Here is a 17,634-nt window from a genome sequence, read left to right as displayed (position 1 = left end):
GTGAGTCATTCACCTAATTAAATCTCCTATTTCTTAGGTTGTTCTCATAAGCAAGTTTCTCAAGCCTCTTAAACAATCTCCCACTACTCTTCTCAGGAGATTGTATCACTTCCATTTTGTATCTGCAACATTCCTAATATGGGAACAAGTTAGGTCTGACTTAGAGCAGAAGAAATGGAAGCATAGAAGGTCAGGCTGCTCGCAGAGGGTCACCCCGTTAGCGTGTAGGGACGGAGACAAGATTGTGAGGCTCCCACAGGAGATTGTGCGGCCTTGTTGACTGACCTCTCTACTGCCTCTGTTAGAAAGAATCAATGGCTCTTTTTGTTTTCCCTCTGAGTTAGGAAGAAGCTTATTCTTCCCATACTGTGTGAGAAAGAGGAATGTGAGTGCATAGCATTTCCTATGTCAGACTCAGAGCCCATTTGGGTTGCCATCCTTGGACCCATTTTGTAGTGATTTGGCCATAGTTCCTTTTTTAATCTAAATACTGTGTTCTGAGCCTTTTCACTCAAATGAACACCACCTCTTCTGCTTTCACTTTTTTGCTTTTGATTTGATGACTTTTATTCATCAGATTTTATTTGAAAATTAAAATTTTAAAATTTATTTATTTATTTATTTATTTATTTATTTATGAGAGAGAGAGAGAGAGAGAGAGAGAGAGAGAACACGAACACAAGTAGGGGGAGGAGCAAAGGGAGAGGGAGAAGCAGACTCCTCACTGAGCAGGGAGCCCTATGTGGGGCTCAAGCCCAGGACCCTGAGATCATGACCTGAGCCAAAGTAGGTACTTAATCAGCTGAGCCACCCAGGTGCCTCTTATTCATCAGATTAGTCATTTCTACATGTAGGTCTACTTTTCTTTTTTTTTTTTTTTTTTTTAGTATTTTATGTTCTGTTTTCATTGCTCTTTGACACAGAACTCTTTGACTCAACCATACATTTTAATAACATACTATTTAATCATCCTGAAAATTAATGAAAATTAAGATTAAAGTTAAATTCAAACATCATAGGTTCTGTGCTAGATGAGTGGTCATTCTTATTGCCTTGAGTTTAGATCTATAGTCAGTTTTAAGTGTTTTTGACAGCATTTCTTGGAGCTATTTAATTTAATTTCGTGAGTAGAGTATTATGAGTCACAATAAAAATGTTACTCAAATTTAGGCTTTTTATGTATGGTAAAAATTATTATCTCACTGTTAGTCTATTTTTAAAAAGCAAAAATATTAGTCTCTTTTGATTTATTTTTCATGAGCCTGTCCAGTTAAAGATTCCCATAGGATTTATTTTCCATGTGGGGATCTAAGGAGGATTGTGGATCGTGAATGATTTTTTATAGGTGAGTTTAGAGTTCTCTTTGCCTATTTCTGTTACCTCTAATGATAGGTTGAGTGAGATGAGATCCATTTCAGATGTAGCATGATTGAGCCCCAAATTCCAATTTCTGGCCTATCCTATTTTTTTTTTTTTGTCTTGTATTTTGACCAGCTCTAGTCTTAACTTTGAAATAAGAAATGGTAATTTCCCTGTGTGGAGAGAGAAGATATAGAGCTGGAAATACTAGCTCCCTGTGATATAGATGAATTTTATTATAGTCTTTGTAGGCAGCTTGTACCCTGTTGCCCACCAGTGTTACCATCCAGATCTGGTTGGGAGAGAAATGGTTGGGGACTACAAAAGATTGGGCATCACTTCCCACATAAAAAATGGGAATCAGAAGAGCCATTGTGGTGAGTCCCCCACAGAAGTGATGAATCATGGATGGTGCATGGGTAGAGTGTTACTTGAAAGAAGGGAAAGTGTTAGTGACAGGTACAAAAAGAAACCAACAGAGTATTGATAGCAGTCAGCTGAAGAAAAGGCAGATGTGATATTCATAAGCAAGGGTGCTGAGGTAATTCCTGACTCCTACACATTGGCCAGGATTGAACATTGTCTAGAGCTAGATGAGGAAAAAAAGAAGAAAAGCCAACTCTGAAGGAATCTACTTTTATTTAACATTTACGAATTTATGCTTTTGCCTTTGCTAGGGAGATGTATTGCATCTATTGATTTGAGTCCTACTTCCAGAAGTGATAATTTCTACTCCAGAGTCTAAAACAGTGGATTGCTCTAGTGATGGTACAGTAGAATCATCTGGAAACATTAACTAAAAAACAACAAAAACCAAAACCAAAAACACAACAAAGAAACCAGCGAGCAGACACTGTATACTCTGTAAATACCAGATACTCTGGTTCATCAGGTCTAGGATAGGGACCAGAATATGTTTCAAAGTAAGCTCCTCAGAGAGTTCTGGTGTGCTGGGTTCCTTGATACTTTAATTCCAAGGCTCACCCTGCTTTTGGGCAAGTGTACCTAGGGCATTTTGTTGAATTTGTAGGGAATTTGGTACCGAGTTACATCTTTGCTGGCTGAGTGTTCTAGAATCTTGGTTTCTCTTTCTGTCTTATTTCTGAGAGAGTTTGCTGCCTAGTACACCACTCAGTTCTTTTGACTTATTCTACTTCTCTTTCGGGACTTTCAGTTCTGCTTCAGAATTCTAAAGAGAAGCTGGAGCCCTGCTTCCATTCTCTGCCATTTATCTTTCAGATAAAGTTTTAATGCCTCCTGCTAGATGCTCTCTGCTCTATCTAGTCAAGCTTGCTTTCTTTTTCCCCTTTCTTTATCCCTTTGCCAGATCTTTTTGATGCTGAGGACTGATTGTTTCCACTGCTCCATTTGTATATTATACATTTATGATACCATGTTTTTTTCTGATTGTTCTCCTGTGTCTGCCTCAGTGGACATACGAGTGAAGGGTCAATTCTCCCTCTCTTCATCCTACATTAGCTTTGTGAAGATGTGTGGTAGGTTGTTCATCTAATGTCAGAAACTGTTGGTCACATGTAGATTTAGTAAAATGCCAGCTTTAGTAACCTTTTTCTCTCCTGTTATACTAGAACTAGAAATCCTATCACCAGAGGATAGAGTTGGCCTAGGGGGAGATAAAGTGGGCAGGAGGGTGAGTTTGCAGCTGCCATGGGAAAGAGAAGTTCACTCTTGTCTGCAAGCTTTCCTAGAATAGAGTCATTTTAGGATCTTTACAAAGGAGGGACTAGGAGGGATTTCAGCCCCAGAACAAGCAGAGCAGTGACAAATGATCCTGATTTTTAGGAGTTACTGAACGGAATGACTGGAGGCCAGAAACATTTTGAGTGAAAATACCCCTGATTGCGATCAATTTCTGACTTTTCATTCCGTTGCTTCTCATTCTGTGTACTTCCTGCAACATCTGACACGTTTCCCTTCTATGTGCAAATCTGGTACTTCACACTGTTCTTCATTTATCTATTTGTTTTCATACCCTTTCTTTATTGTTCTGATTCTCGGTCCTACATATTAATAAAAAGGAACAATGCAAACCTTCCAACCATTTAAAAATTGGCTTCTCTTAATTTGTCATTATTTTCTGCTTTCATGTCATATTTAAGCTTATTGTTTTAGATGGTCAATTAATTAATCAGGAGACTCTAACTTGTTGCAAATCTATAAAACTTGCTTAAGGTTCTACACAGTCATGGGGATTTTAGCTGGGCTAAACCGTTTTGTTGTTTAACTACAGGAAAAGTTTACTAATCCAATGATGTGTATATATAATATTGTAGAGAATATTGGTCTGATCAGAGAGTTTGCAAGTATTTGTTCCATCAATGCAAATATTTAGGTACTGTTCTGGATGCTGGTGATCAGCAGGGAGGAAAACAAAGTGCAGAGACAGGCTACAAAAACCACACAAGTAACAAAAACAGTAACTTCAAGGGCACCTGGGTGGCTCCGTCGGTTAAGTGTCTGCCTTGGGCTTAGGCCATGATCTCGTGGTCCTGGGATGGAACCCCACATCAGGCTCCCTGCTCAGTGGGGAGGCTGCCTCATTCTCTGCCCCTCCCTCTGCTTGTGCTCTCTGTCCCTCTCTCTCTCTCTTTCTCAAATAAATAAAATCTTAAAAAAAATTGTACTGTGGTTATATACAGGTGCTTCCTTGTTCTTAGGAAATACATACTGAAATATTTGGGGGGAAAGAGGGGCAAGATGTGTGCCATTTACTCTCGAATTGTGTGTGTGTGTGTGTGTGTGTGTGTGTGTGTTGAGGGGGAGAGAGAATGAGAATAGAAACAGATGGGGTAAATTGTGAACAAATCGGTGAATCTTTGTAAAAAATATGAGAGTTTTGGGGACTATTCTTTCAGCTTTCCTCTAAGTTTGAAATCATATCAAAATAGAATATTAACCAAAGCTACTGAATAAAATAATATTTAGGATGGATAGTCCAAAGGGACTTTCTATTTCTACTTGGTTGTAGTCCCAATTTAAAAAAATCCAAACCTAAGCTAAAACACATCAATGAGTTAAGAGCTTGTGGTCTACTTTCATACTTCACTGTGTTCTGGTTTTTCTAATATCAGCCATGAAAGCATCACATTTTATATGTATAATCAGTGTCCAGATTGGAGCCCATCTATGGAGTGTATTTTCTCAAGTTTTGTGGTCTTATTAACCCTTCAAGTTCCTTAGTGATAAGGACCTTGAAGATGAAATTAGAATAGTTATCTGAACATAACCCCATTCTATTTATCTAATATTGCAGAAAATTGATACCAGAATGGGTGATTCATTTCTCTGTATTCCAGATCATTTTACTGTTTTCCAACATAGAAAAATATTCAAGAATGAGAGCATACATTTCCAAACAATGAAAATGATAAAAGTGTTGACTACTTGTATTGCTTGTTATAGTTTCCTGATGCTCTAGTAAATGACACCTACACTAGGACATACTCCTTTCTTCTTGTAATCCTTTTACTCTATGACATTTCTGGACTTCCCAAATACTTTCACTGAATTCAAAAGCCTCATCAATCATTGACATAATCTCTTCTGTAGACTGTGATTTTTTGGATTGCTTCCCTGACATTTTAAATACCCAGGGTAAATTATTTTTCACAGTCTGTCATCAGTCATTAGATACTATTGCGGTGTGCTCTACAAGTGTTTTCTATATTTAGCAGCAGTACCTTCTGTCTCTCCATGTAGGGTATGGACAGTTAAACAGTATTTTCACCTGAAGCGGAACATCACACTAAGTAGCTGTTGAGTGTTTTAAGTTGAGTGAATACGAGTTTAAAGTGAACTATTTAGAAGGTGATGGAAAATCCTGTGACGATAACTATCTATGGTTTCAATTACCACGGCCCATTTGCTTAAATTCATAGCAGGTCAGAGTATCCAGCACATGCTAGATACTCATTTTTTTTCTTGTTGGACACATGGAATACTTTTTGAAAACCATAACCATTTTAAACACATATCTATTTAATTCTTTAAAACCTTAATTGTTGTTTAGAAATATACTCACATAAAATATAGTGAGTTATACTCAAGTCTGAAACTGGTTAAAATCCTAAGCAAACATAGGAGGCGGATACATGTCATTTTGTGTCTTCTGTGGTCTTCTTAACTATCCCCTCCCACCCAACACTCACACATACATTTTCATGTGGTTGTGTCCCTCACAATCTTGATCCTTAGGGGACCAGGTTTTAATTAAAACTTGGGAGGCAGAAATCCAGGTAACAGTGGTACTCACAAACCAGTGTCCCTGCTTCCACTTGAGTATGCTGGGCAAACAAGAGAGATATGGGAGATAGAGTAACTCTTTTACCGCTTACCACGGAGGAGCTTCCCTGCTCTTGGCTTCCTTCTTGTCTTATTTATCCAAGTATTTGGATAATTCTGGTAAGGGAAACAGGGATGTTAGCAAGCTTCACTATAGTGTAGGTTCTGTAGACAGCAGAACTTAAGTTTATCAGCTCACTGTTTGTTTTAAGAGAAGATCTCCCACATTGTGAGATTTGCACTTAGAACGAGGTTACCATGGTCACAAAGCTTAAAAAAATCTGTTTGCCTTTTACGGCACCAGGCCAACCACTTCATTGTCAGTGGGATAGAAAAAACAAACTGTGTTGACCGTTGACATCCTTCTGGAAGCTAGAAAGGAAATAGCAGTATTCTGGCAAGTCCTGGGAATGGGCCGAAGAGAGGAAAACCAGTGTTGGTGGGTTTTTTTCCCCTTTCAATTCTGACTTTTTCAACAGCGCACTGAAGAAGTGCTTTGAAAAGAATGTGAATCTTTCGTCGATTATGGATTCGAGATCTTACAGCTCTGTAGTATCTTCTTCCTGTGAAGTACTGGATTTGGTTGACCTTTGGATAATGTATTTTTGTTTGCTTTCAAATAGTAAGAAAGATTTCTCATATAACCTTTTGTTTTCTTTAGGAGTTAAGGAGTGATGGGAAAGTGATAAACATTTATGGGAAAAAGAGCTCTGAACTTAGATGTTTTTGTTTTATATCTCCTTTGGGTAAAATAGCTTATTAAGATATCTGTAAGAAGAAACGAAGCCTTTGGTGCTCTTTTCTTCCTTCTGCACCTCCTGTGTCGCATGATTTTTCCACCCTGAGAAGTGGCGTGTTCTCTTCTTTGCCCTCCTCTGCTCTCCATTGGTGACACCAGGGGAGGGTACAAGTGATGGCACATGGGTTGGATAAGCAGGGCATGCTCACAAGGCACTGATGAAACCAACCTGATTTGAGAAATGAGTCTTGCTGGGACATTTTAAGAGACTAAAAGAGGACATGATTCTTATGCTATCTTTGCAGGATGTCCCAGTGTATCTCAGTAGATGTCCCATGGTCCACTTAACATCTTCGTTCATTTCCCTCAAATTTAAATGATTTAGATTTTCACTAGAATCTTCCAGTCTCTGGCACTCATTCCCATGAATTTGTGGTATGTGACCTATTGTGATAGTAATAAATGTGGCTTTCTGGATTTTTTTAGTTGACTGTATGCTTTTATTAGATCTTACTTTATTTTATTCCTCCTTAAAATTTCCTCTTTGGTTTTTTACATAAAAGAGGATCTAACATGTACCTACACAGGCTGTCACTGTTAGTACTACCGTCACTTTTGGTTTGTAATGGGAACAGTTTAAGAACTTAAAGCCAAAGGTTTATCAGTATGCAGTCCATGTTTTCTGCATTATCCACATTTCTATATTGATGAGCCCCCTTTAGATTTCAGTTAAAATTTAAAGAAATATAAATATTCATTTATTCACCCATACATCTATTCAACAAATATTTATTGCCCACTGGGCACATTGTGTAGGTTCTGATTTCCTCAGCCAAGTATAGTAGAACGCTCCATAAGTTAATTGTAGACCATTCTGTTCTCTTTTTCTCTGGGCTTCTGAAGCATCCTATTCTGAGTCTTGGGTCAAGATACTATAATATAGAAAATAGTCTGCCCTAATTCCTTACTATTAGACTTAGTAAGGCTTTATAGATTTTAATATTGGATACCTATCAAAGACTAGAACCTTCAGGTCTTCTTAGTTATGGCCCACACTTGAGATTTTTTTTTAAAGAAATAATTCAAAACAAGAAGAAGAAACATTAAATAACGGCTTGATAGTGTTTATTGAATGCTCTTCATAATGGCAAGATATTGGCAACAATCCACAGTCTAACTATGAGGAAATGGTCAATTAAAATATGATAAATCTGCTTCCAAGAACATTAAGCAGCTGTTGCAATGAGAACGATGTGGCAAGATTATGCTATAGCAGGGGCGAATGTTTATGATGTTGTCATAGCTCTGGTTTCCCAGGAAACAGACTCTGCTGAAGATTTGTTCTCAGGATCCCTTAGGATCAATGACCCAACCAGGCAAACTTCATTAGATTTTGAGTCCTGAGAATAATTCATTGTGGCTCACGGCTCCACCCTCCAGTCATCCTTCTTTCCGAAAGTTAGGGAACACATGTTTGCACCTTCTGAGTCTCACCAGATCAATTCCTTGTGAGGATGTGAAGAAAATAGAGTGGGTGATGGGGCACAAATGCAGTCACAGCAGAGGTCTCCACTCATCTTTTCAGAATCACCCTCCAGGAGGCAAGGAGGCCTTATCTTTGTATTCCAACTCACTTTCAACACTAACCATCTTTGGATGCACGCTGCCTTGGGGAGGGGACAGGACATTGGGCTGGGCAGCTTTTTTCAGCTGAAAGCAATTTCTAGAGCAAGACTCAGATGAGAGCTGACAGCTGCAATTACCCTTAGTATCTGCTAGAGAGAAAATATTACATGAAAAGAAAAAAGCCAAAAGCAAAGTGTTTTGTGTACATTATGAGTCCAACTGTGTGATGTACATATGGGTAAATACAAAAACTGGAAGGGGACACAGAAAAAATGAACATAGCTGTGTTACAAGATTGAAAGAAGTCATAAGAACATAACCCTTTCACCAAATAAATGATGAATCCAAATAGATTGTAGGGTTGCTTACAAAACAGAAGAACTCAGGTGTCTATTGTCTCCTCCTCTCTTTATTTAAGAAGATTATCATTTTTGTTAATTCTTGCATGTATCAGATCTTCCCTTGTGTCTTATTTGTGGACCATGCTCAGGTGTGGTATGTCAGATTCATGTCAAGATGGTAACACATATGAACAGTTGCTCTGCTTGGGGGGCTCCCTTCATCCATTCCCAGGATGGCCTTATCTGTGATGCAGAAGAGGGGGTGGTTATGAATTCAATCTTTACATGTGCCACATCCATACTCCCCCCGCCCCCTCCAGCCCTAAATTGCTTCCCTAGCCAGCCTAACATCTTATGTATGCATGATCAAAAGAGAAGTGAGTATGAAAAATGTGGTTGGAGCAGGGAAAATAAATCAAATACAATACTGAAAGGCAGTTTGAAGTGTACAAGCTAGTGAGGAGGAATAAACACAGACATCTATTTCCGGAAGTTAGAGCATGTGCACACACAAGACCGCAACCCTGGCTTAAAGGCATCTCACATTAGCTCCTTTTATCTGAAATAGACCTCTTCTATCTCTGCTACTCTCTTGTTTCCTTCCACATCATAACTTGCAATGTCCTTCCAAATCATACCTACTCTGTCTTCTTTTTTTTTTTTTACTCTGTCTTCTTTCTAATGTACTCTTTCCTTTCATATCTATTTAAAATAGTTCTTTTGAGCTGCCTTTAATGCATTTTGAATTAGTTCTTTGAAAACAATATGGGAAGATAAAGGAGAACATATGAGTTATTTTCAGGTGCTTTAAGAGATTTCTGTCGGGGAGAGCAGAGGCTATAATAGAGCCAGTGGACTAAAGTTATAGGAAGGAATTGATTTTGCCTCAGTGGCAGAAGGAAGGAACTTTGTGATTACTAGAGATGTTATTGGGAGAGCAAGCTTCAGGAGCTCCTTGTCATAAGTAGAGGGTGACTGTTTATGAGGACCATTGCATTTTGATGGAGGTTAGACTGGGTAACCAGTGCAACCCAGTGCACTTAGTGACCTTGTGTGTTGATCTTATGTGAAACAGTCTAGCTAGAAATTCTCTTTTAAATAAGCACATTCATAATCCCATGCTATCCTCCCCCAGAAATATAAAACCATTAGGATTACTTCTTTGTGAATGCAGTAAACTCTGTCATATGTTACTATAAAAGCCACATTGTGGATGTATGATGCACTAATTTCTATCACACTTAAAATCTGATGCTATTTGGCTAAGGAAACACATATTTTTGCCTTTGGCTATTTATTACCTAATTTGTTTGGAAAGTTGTAAAAATTTTCGGATTCCTATAATTTTATTTCTTTACTACAGCATGGCTTTCATTCCAAAAACTAATCCTTTCTGTACAAATTGAACAGAAGCATAGCTCCTAAGACTGGGTTGAAGCAGTTGAGGAAGGTGAATCACAATTTAGCAATTGTAGAAAGCGTAATAATTAAAGAGGCATTAGCAGTGATTAACAGCTCTGAGTAAGCCCTCTGAGCATCTATCCTGGTGGAAATTATGCTTTCCTGCTGCCACTACAGTGGACTCCAATTTGGACAGGGCCAGGCATCATCTACAAAAGCCAGAGTCCATGCATTTGCATTGTAATTCTCTCTCCTACCTTCTTAGCCATCAGGTGAAAGATGAGTATAAGTACAGGTATGAGAAATGATGAGCATGTCTCTGTAGGGAGATTCCAAAGCCTGTGAGCCACTGCCAAGTCTTTGCAATGTGGCAGATTGCCTTTCAGAAGCGGGGACCCAGTGTGGGTATGGGGCTGAGGCAGGTGCACGTCCAGCTCTCTTCATAATTAGCTTATGCGGGTGTGTTCTCTGAATCTGTACTACAACACTGCTTGGCTTTTGGCTTGGTGTCTTCCATAGCCACATGCCAGGGTTCTTGGGAAGGAAGGCTGGAAAATGCGATGAGCACTTTGTTACCAGACAGGTGGCCAGTTTCTGACAGCAAGCAGAGCACAGAGCTCTGATAAGGTTGCTTGATGGCACATGTGCTCCCCTGAGTCTGTCCATTCCTTAGCTCTCACCTGTGGCTATTTGTTGGCAAAGGAACAAGAATTCATAAAATAAGCATTTATACTGATTAATTTTTTCATTTATTGTAACTTTGACATGCTGTTGGCAAGTATTGAAGAGTGTGAGAAACAGCAATGGAAAACTTATACATGTACAGCATAGTGGAGTATATTTACCATATATATTTTATAACATTCACCAAATATTTTATACATATGGGTAGTTTCAGCTGTATTTATTTGTTCATTTATCATTTATTCTTTTATCTATTAATTTAAAAAATCCAGTAGATTTTTTTAAAATCCAGTAGGCTTCCCAGTAGAGGGAAGCCTGTGTGCAAGTGATTAGAGTTCCAATAGTGGTCTTTACTTCTCTAAAACTCTATATGAATTTCTCTTCCAGGAACTTTGCAGGAACTTTGGTTTATTGATGGCTATGTGTTTGATTTCTTGATTATTTAATCTTTAATGTAGCTAAATAAAGGCAAGACCCACGTCTATTCTGGTCTCTATAGTACTCTCTATACTCAGCACTGAGACTGAACTGACCAGGTATTCTCTCTCTCTCTCTCTCTCTCTTTTATATAAAGGAATGAATAAATGTTGAAAAGGACACAACTTTTTGTCTTCAGAGGAGTCAAGTCAGGCTGAGGGATGGACAAACCAGCAAGTGTTGTGTGATAAATGCTAGGAGATAATCACAATGTGCTTGAGAAGCCTAAAAAGCAAAGGCTGCTATCTCAGTATAAGTATCAAGGAAAGCATTCTGGAGGAATTTAGGTGTGAGGATCTGCAAGATGAGTCTAAGCAGACAACTAACTAAGTGGGTTAGGAGAACAGAATTCCATTAAAGAAACAGAACAAAATATAAAGCTAGCACATACAGTAGCCTGTAAGTGAGGGAGAGACTGTTGGTCATATTCAGGAAATTCCAAGTGGTTCCTGATGGCTTGTGCAGGGATGTGAAGTGGGCAAATTGGGGATGATCAGGTAGGAGCCCAAAGTAATGGCTGGATGAAGCTTTGTTGAGCTTGTGTTTAATTCTAAAGGTCGTGGATAATCCTGGGAGGGCTTTACACAGAGAAACGAAATATAAAATTTATGATTTTGAAGAGTGTATAGAGAATGGATTACAGAGAGATTAGAAAGCAGAAAAGTGAGTTAGGAGGCTGTGGGAATAATTCCAGACTGTGGATCATGGTTGCCTGAACAGAGTGACAGGACAGACAGACGGGCAGACTGGCAGGGGAGGTGTGTCATGCACACACGCACATACACACATTTTTACTAAAATAAAATTGTACTCTATACATTATTCTGACATTTTAAATTTAGCTTTGTATCTTAAAAACTCAAATTTGTCTTTGCCTTTTTCTGTGTTACTTTGCCACTTTTAATTAAGGAATACATGTACTTTCCTAGATTTTTTTCTATAATATTTATTGTTTGGTCTTTTACATTTTAAGCTTCTAATTGATATAAAATTTGATTTTGTTTGTGATGTGAGATGGGATTTAATTTTGTTTTCCACATGGCTAGTGCCATTTATTAGGTAAACCATTCTTTCTCCATTGAATTAAAATGCTATTTTGTGCTACATTAAAACTTCCCGTATACACAGATTTACTTCTGAATTCTCTATTTTGACTCTCTTTATTTGTTCCTGTGTAAATAACAAATGTAGTTGTAGTCCATTTCATTTATTCTAGTATCTGGTTCTTCCGAATAGTCTTCCTATTCAAGCATTTTGGGGTATTCTATGCATTTGTTCTTATATATGAGTCTTTAAATGATTGTACTGGCAAGAAGCCTTGAGACTATAGCAGGAGATGCATTAAATTTATGTATTAATTTTGGGAGAATTGATAGTTTTATAATAGAAGATCTTCATATTCTAAAATATGGAACATTTTTCCATTTGTTAGGTTTTGCTGTTATGATTTTATAATTTTCTTAATATAAGTTCTACACCCTTCTCATTAAATATATGACTTTGCAGTTTTTATTTCTACTTTGAATATTTTCCTGTTTTACTTCTAGATTCTTACTGTTAATACAGAGAAAAGCTATTAATTCTGTATTTCGTATTCAGCTACTTTACCAGTTTTTAAATTCTAGTCGTTTTTCTGGGAAACGAACTACGGGTGGTGGAAGGGGAGGAGAGTGGGGGGTGGGGGTGAATGGGTGACGGGCACTGAGGGGGGCACTTGACGGGATGAGCACTGGGTGTTATTCTGTATGTTGGCAAATTGAACACCAATAAAAAATAAATTTATTATTAAAAATAAATAATAAATTCTAGTCATTTTAAATATGTGTTATACATGTTTTGAGCACAAAAAAACAAGCAAGAAAATGATCCAAATTAGAAGACTTTATAGATTTTCTAAATGTACAATCTTCTTCATTATCAAAAAGAGAATTTTACTCTTTTTTCCAGTGTGTACACAATTATTTTATTTGCATATCTCCTAGCATTGCTGGAAACTCCAACATAACATTGAATAACAATGGGGATGGCAAACACACTGATCTCATTTGTGATTTTAGTTGAAACATTTTTAAGTGTTTTATTCTTTAAAAGAAGCTTTGCTTCTGGTTTTTGGAAAGCAGCATTCTATTTGAGAAGTTTCTTTATATTCCTATTTTACTCAAAATTTTTATCAAGATTGTTAAATTTTAGACTTCAGAAAGCACTAATAAAATTATTTTCTCAATTTTATGAATGTGATAATTTTTCCTGATAGCTTTTCTGATATTGTGATATTGAACTACTTTTTTTCTTTTCCTTCCTTCCTTCCTTCCTTCCTTCCTTCCTTCCTTCCTTCCTTCCTTCCTTCCTTCCTTCCTTTCTTTCTTTCTTTCTTTCTTTCTTTCTTTCTTTCTTTCTTTCTTTCTTTCTTTCTTTCTTTCTTTCTTTCGGTTTTTAAGTACTCTCTACACCCAATGTGGGGCTCGAACCCACAACCCCAAGATCGAGAGTTGTATGTTCCTCCGACTGAGCCAGCCAGGTCCACCATACCTTTCATTTTTGATATAAACACTATTTGGTCAGAAAGTATTATAATTTATTGATTCTATTTGCTACTGTTTCAGCAAATATTCATAAGAGAAATTGGTTTTAGCATACTTCATAAAGTTTTGGCATTAAATGGTCTTAATAAAGGTAACTGAGTAGTTTTAATTTTTTTCTGTGGACTGGAAATATTTAAATAACTTTCAAATTATTTATTTTAAAGACCAGACAGAACTCAGATTGCCCATTTCTTGGTGAATTTTGGTGATTTATATTTTGCCAGAGAATTACCTGTTTAACATTACATTTATATATTTGATGGCAGAACATTGCAGTTTTTCAATTCCTCCATCTCTTCTTTTTTATTTAAGATTTTATTTATTTGAGAGAGAGAGAGAGAGAGCATGAGCCAGAGGGAGCGGCAGAGGTAGAGGGAGAAACAGACTCCACACTGAGCAAGAAGCCCAATGCGGGTCTTGATCTCTGGACCCTGGGATCATGACCCCAGCAGAAGGCAGACACTGAACTAACTGAGCCACCCACGCGCCCCCTCTGTTTCTTCTTAATATGTACCTATGTCATCTTTCTCATTCCTAATTTAGTATATTTTTCTATTAATTTCAGCTTTTACCTACTTTTTAAAAAAAGCTCAACATCATTTTCTGAATTTAGAAGCTTTTTATTTGCTTTTTGCTGAAAATATTTTTGGCATATACATATATTCTTGAGCACAGTTTTTGCTGTACCTCAGGATTTGCATGAAGTAGTCTTTTCATTGATTTCTAGAAATTATAATTCCAATTTTTATTTTTTCTTTCTTCAATTTTATTCTTTCTTTCTTCAATTCAAGAGAATGTATTGCTTAACTATTAAGTAGATAGGATTTTTTGTCATCTTTTTCTTATTTGTAAATATTTATTATTTTTGTTACTATTAGAAAATGTGATCTGCAGAATCTTTACTTAAAAATATATTTTGGGAATTTTCTGACCAAGTATTTGAGGAGTTTTTATAATTCTTCACATGCATAAAAACACATATATGCAAGTACATAGATATATACATCTGTGTACATGTATATATGCATTTGAATTTTGCCTGTTATTAAATTTTATTTTAATTTCATTTTTCCTGTGACTTGACTTTTTGATTAGTATTTGCTTTTTATTGTTGATATATATTCAGTTAACCAATGCCTTTTCTTTTTAAATCTTTGATCTTTATGGTTCTGAAAAAGGCACATTCAAGTTTTCCAGTATAGTTTTATTTTTATTAAGTTTATTTATTGTTATGTTGTAAATATTTTTATTTAATTTCTCTATGATACTGCTTTTTTTGTCTATTAGATCCATATGATCCTGAGAGATATGAGATGCTTTACCAAAATATAATTCACATATCTTACAACTCATCCATTTAAAGTGTATGTTTCAGGGTTTTTAGTATATTCATAAAGTTGTACAACCATCACTAACTCAATTTTAGAATATTGTTATTGCTCCAATAAAAAAAAACATGAATACATTAGCAATTAATTCCTAATTCTTTTTGCTTTGTATATTTAGCTACAATGTTGGTTGGTTTGTTCAGGTTTGTGTCTCTGAGGTTTTTTTTGTAAATTGTGATTTTCTTATATAATGTCTTTATCCTGATTCACATTTTTCACTTAATTCTACCTTGTTTGATAGTAATATTGCTCCTCACTTATTTTTCTTGTAGTTTCTTGGAATCCTTTGTCTACTGTCCCTTATTATTTATTTATTTATTTATTTATTTATTTATTTATTTATTTATAAAAGATTTTATTTATTCATGAGAGACACACAGAGAGGGGCAGGGACATAGGCAGAGGGAGAAGCAGGCTCCCTGCAGGGAGCCCGATATGGGACTCAATTCCAGTACCCCAGGATCAGGCACTCATCCACTGAGCCACTCAGGCATCCCCCCACCTTTTATTTTTAAAATCCCCTCTTATAAGTGCCATTCTTGTGGAAGAAATGAGAGTTCCTGCCACTGGATTGGTGGATTGGTTTACATTTGCAGAGATACGTAATTTACTTGATTTTCTTTCTTCTATCTTGATTTCTGATTATTTATTTTACATCTTCTTTCCTTACTTTTTTTATATTGATAATGTTGAATCAATATATGTATATATATTTTTACCTTCATAATTTGAAAGTCCTACTCTGCTTTCCCATTATTGGTTATCTTCCTTTTGCTGTTATTCAAATTAGACCTGCATGTTTTCTCATTATTTGAAAACAAATTATTACTTATTTTCTTCCTAAGATTATATTTTGTCTCTACTCACCCAAATTCCATTGAATTGTGAAGAGACTTTTAGAATGCTGATACTTCCTTCTTTTCTACCACCTCCCCTATTTCCTTCCACCCTCCCATCTCTTGGATTTTATGAAGATCGTTTAATTCCAGATTATGCATAAAATGCACCTTACAGGAGTCAATAATTTTTCCCTCTGTTTCATTAGTTTTTATTTAACATTTATTTTATAAATTTACAGATAATCTGTCATCTGTTATACATATGTGTCTGTGTGTGTGTGTGTGTGTGTGTGTGTGTATGTGTTTATATCAATTCTGACTGGAATTTGTGCGTATCCATCTGTAGATTCAGGATTTCTACAGTTCAGGGAGAAGTTATCTCTATTTTTGGCTTAGTTACATTTCTTCCTACATTGGTTTCTTTTTCTCATTCTAGATCACCCTGCTTTTAGATTGTTGTACTTTTCAGGAGTTGTCCTACTAAACCTGTTTATAGTCAACAGAGGGATCACAGACATATACAATATAGAACTGGAGAGTATTATGCTGAGTGAAGTAAGTCAATCAGAGAAGGACAATCATCGTATGGTTTCACTCATATGCAGAATGTAAGAAATAGTGAAAGGGACTATAAAGTAAAGGAAGGGAACTGAGTGAGGAAAAATTAGAAGAGGAAACAAACCATGAGAGACTCCCAACTCTGGGAAACAAAGGATTGTGGAAGGGGAAGTGGGTGGGGGGATGGGGTGACTGGTTGATGGGCACTGAGGAGGGCACTTGATGGGATGAGCACTGGGTGTTATACTATATGTTGGTAAATTGAATTTAAATAAAATTTTAAAAAGACATATATAATATTTCCTTATATTAAATATTCCCTTATAAAATCTGCTATTTTATAAGAGAGGCACAGAAATAGGCTTCACTAATTGAAAGGGAAGTGTAACAACTGATAATATTGGAGTGTAATTTTATGATGCTGTACTTTTTTTTTTTTTTTGATGCTGTACTTTTTAAAGAAACTTAGATTAATTATATAACTTACATATTAAAAATTTCCTATCATATAACATTCAACACCCAATTATGTCTATTTCATCATTTCCATATGATGTTCTACTTTTTAGATATAGTTTTTGGGTGAAAAACATATTTTTTCCTGAAAAAACATTTTTGTCCCTGAAGCACTTTATAGGCTTCTGATAATGCCTATTCCTTTGGGTATTCAAGATTGATGTTAAATCTGTAAATCTATTAGATGGTCCCCTATTGTTATTCTTAGGAAATTCTTTTTGCTAATACTAAAACTCTATTTTTTTAAGAATCTGAATATATGTCCTGTTTTCTTTAAGTATATCATATAATTTAAAACTATTAACTAATTTTAGTTCACCTATACTTAAAAATAAATACATGATATAAGTTGTGTTCTTTTTTAGAGAGAGATGCCACAAATTCAGTAAAGGGAGAATTATATACCTCCAAAATAGTAGAAAGGCATTGTTTAAGTCTTCACAGATTAAGATCAAAATTGATAGGGAACATTCTTTTCATTATTTTCCCAGTACTTTTACTTACTTAACTGTAGAATACTCGAGACTACAAATGTTTTATATCACTCCAACAGAGATTCAAATGAAACTGTATTAATAGATCAGATTGAAAACAATTTTCTTTAAAATTAGAATTCGAGCAGTGGAATTTCTTGAGGGCCTTTCTCCTCTGTTTATTATTTAGACATATAATATTTATTGTTAAATCTCTTCTGGGAGGCCGAGACCAACTTTAGTAATTTCTTTGTAGATTGGCATGACACTAGAATAATAGTTTTATAAAAGTGTCATCAAACTAGCTGATAAAAACCTTAGGGTCTCGCTAGATAAAAGATAAAAGAAT

General features: G+C 36.0%; 1 protein-coding gene and 1 non-coding gene across 6 annotated transcripts in view; one reads left to right on the top strand and one right to left on the bottom strand.

The window, feature by feature from the left end:
* Nucleotides 1–17,634, top strand: part of GUCY1A2 (guanylate cyclase 1 soluble subunit alpha 2) — a 428,883-nt gene that overhangs the window by 48,116 nt on the left and 363,133 nt on the right. The window lies entirely within an intron of this gene.
* Nucleotides 16,736–16,845, bottom strand: LOC140631330 (small Cajal body-specific RNA 7). Its single transcript, XR_012028966.1, has one exon.

The sequence above is a fragment of the Canis lupus genome, chromosome 3, assembly GCF_048164855.1.
Source record: "Canis lupus baileyi chromosome 3, mCanLup2.hap1, whole genome shotgun sequence".
Classification (NCBI taxonomy): domain Eukaryota; kingdom Metazoa; phylum Chordata; class Mammalia; order Carnivora; family Canidae; genus Canis; species Canis lupus.
The sequence above is the reverse complement of the archived record's forward strand: the minus strand, read 5'-3'. Positions and strand labels throughout refer to the sequence as shown.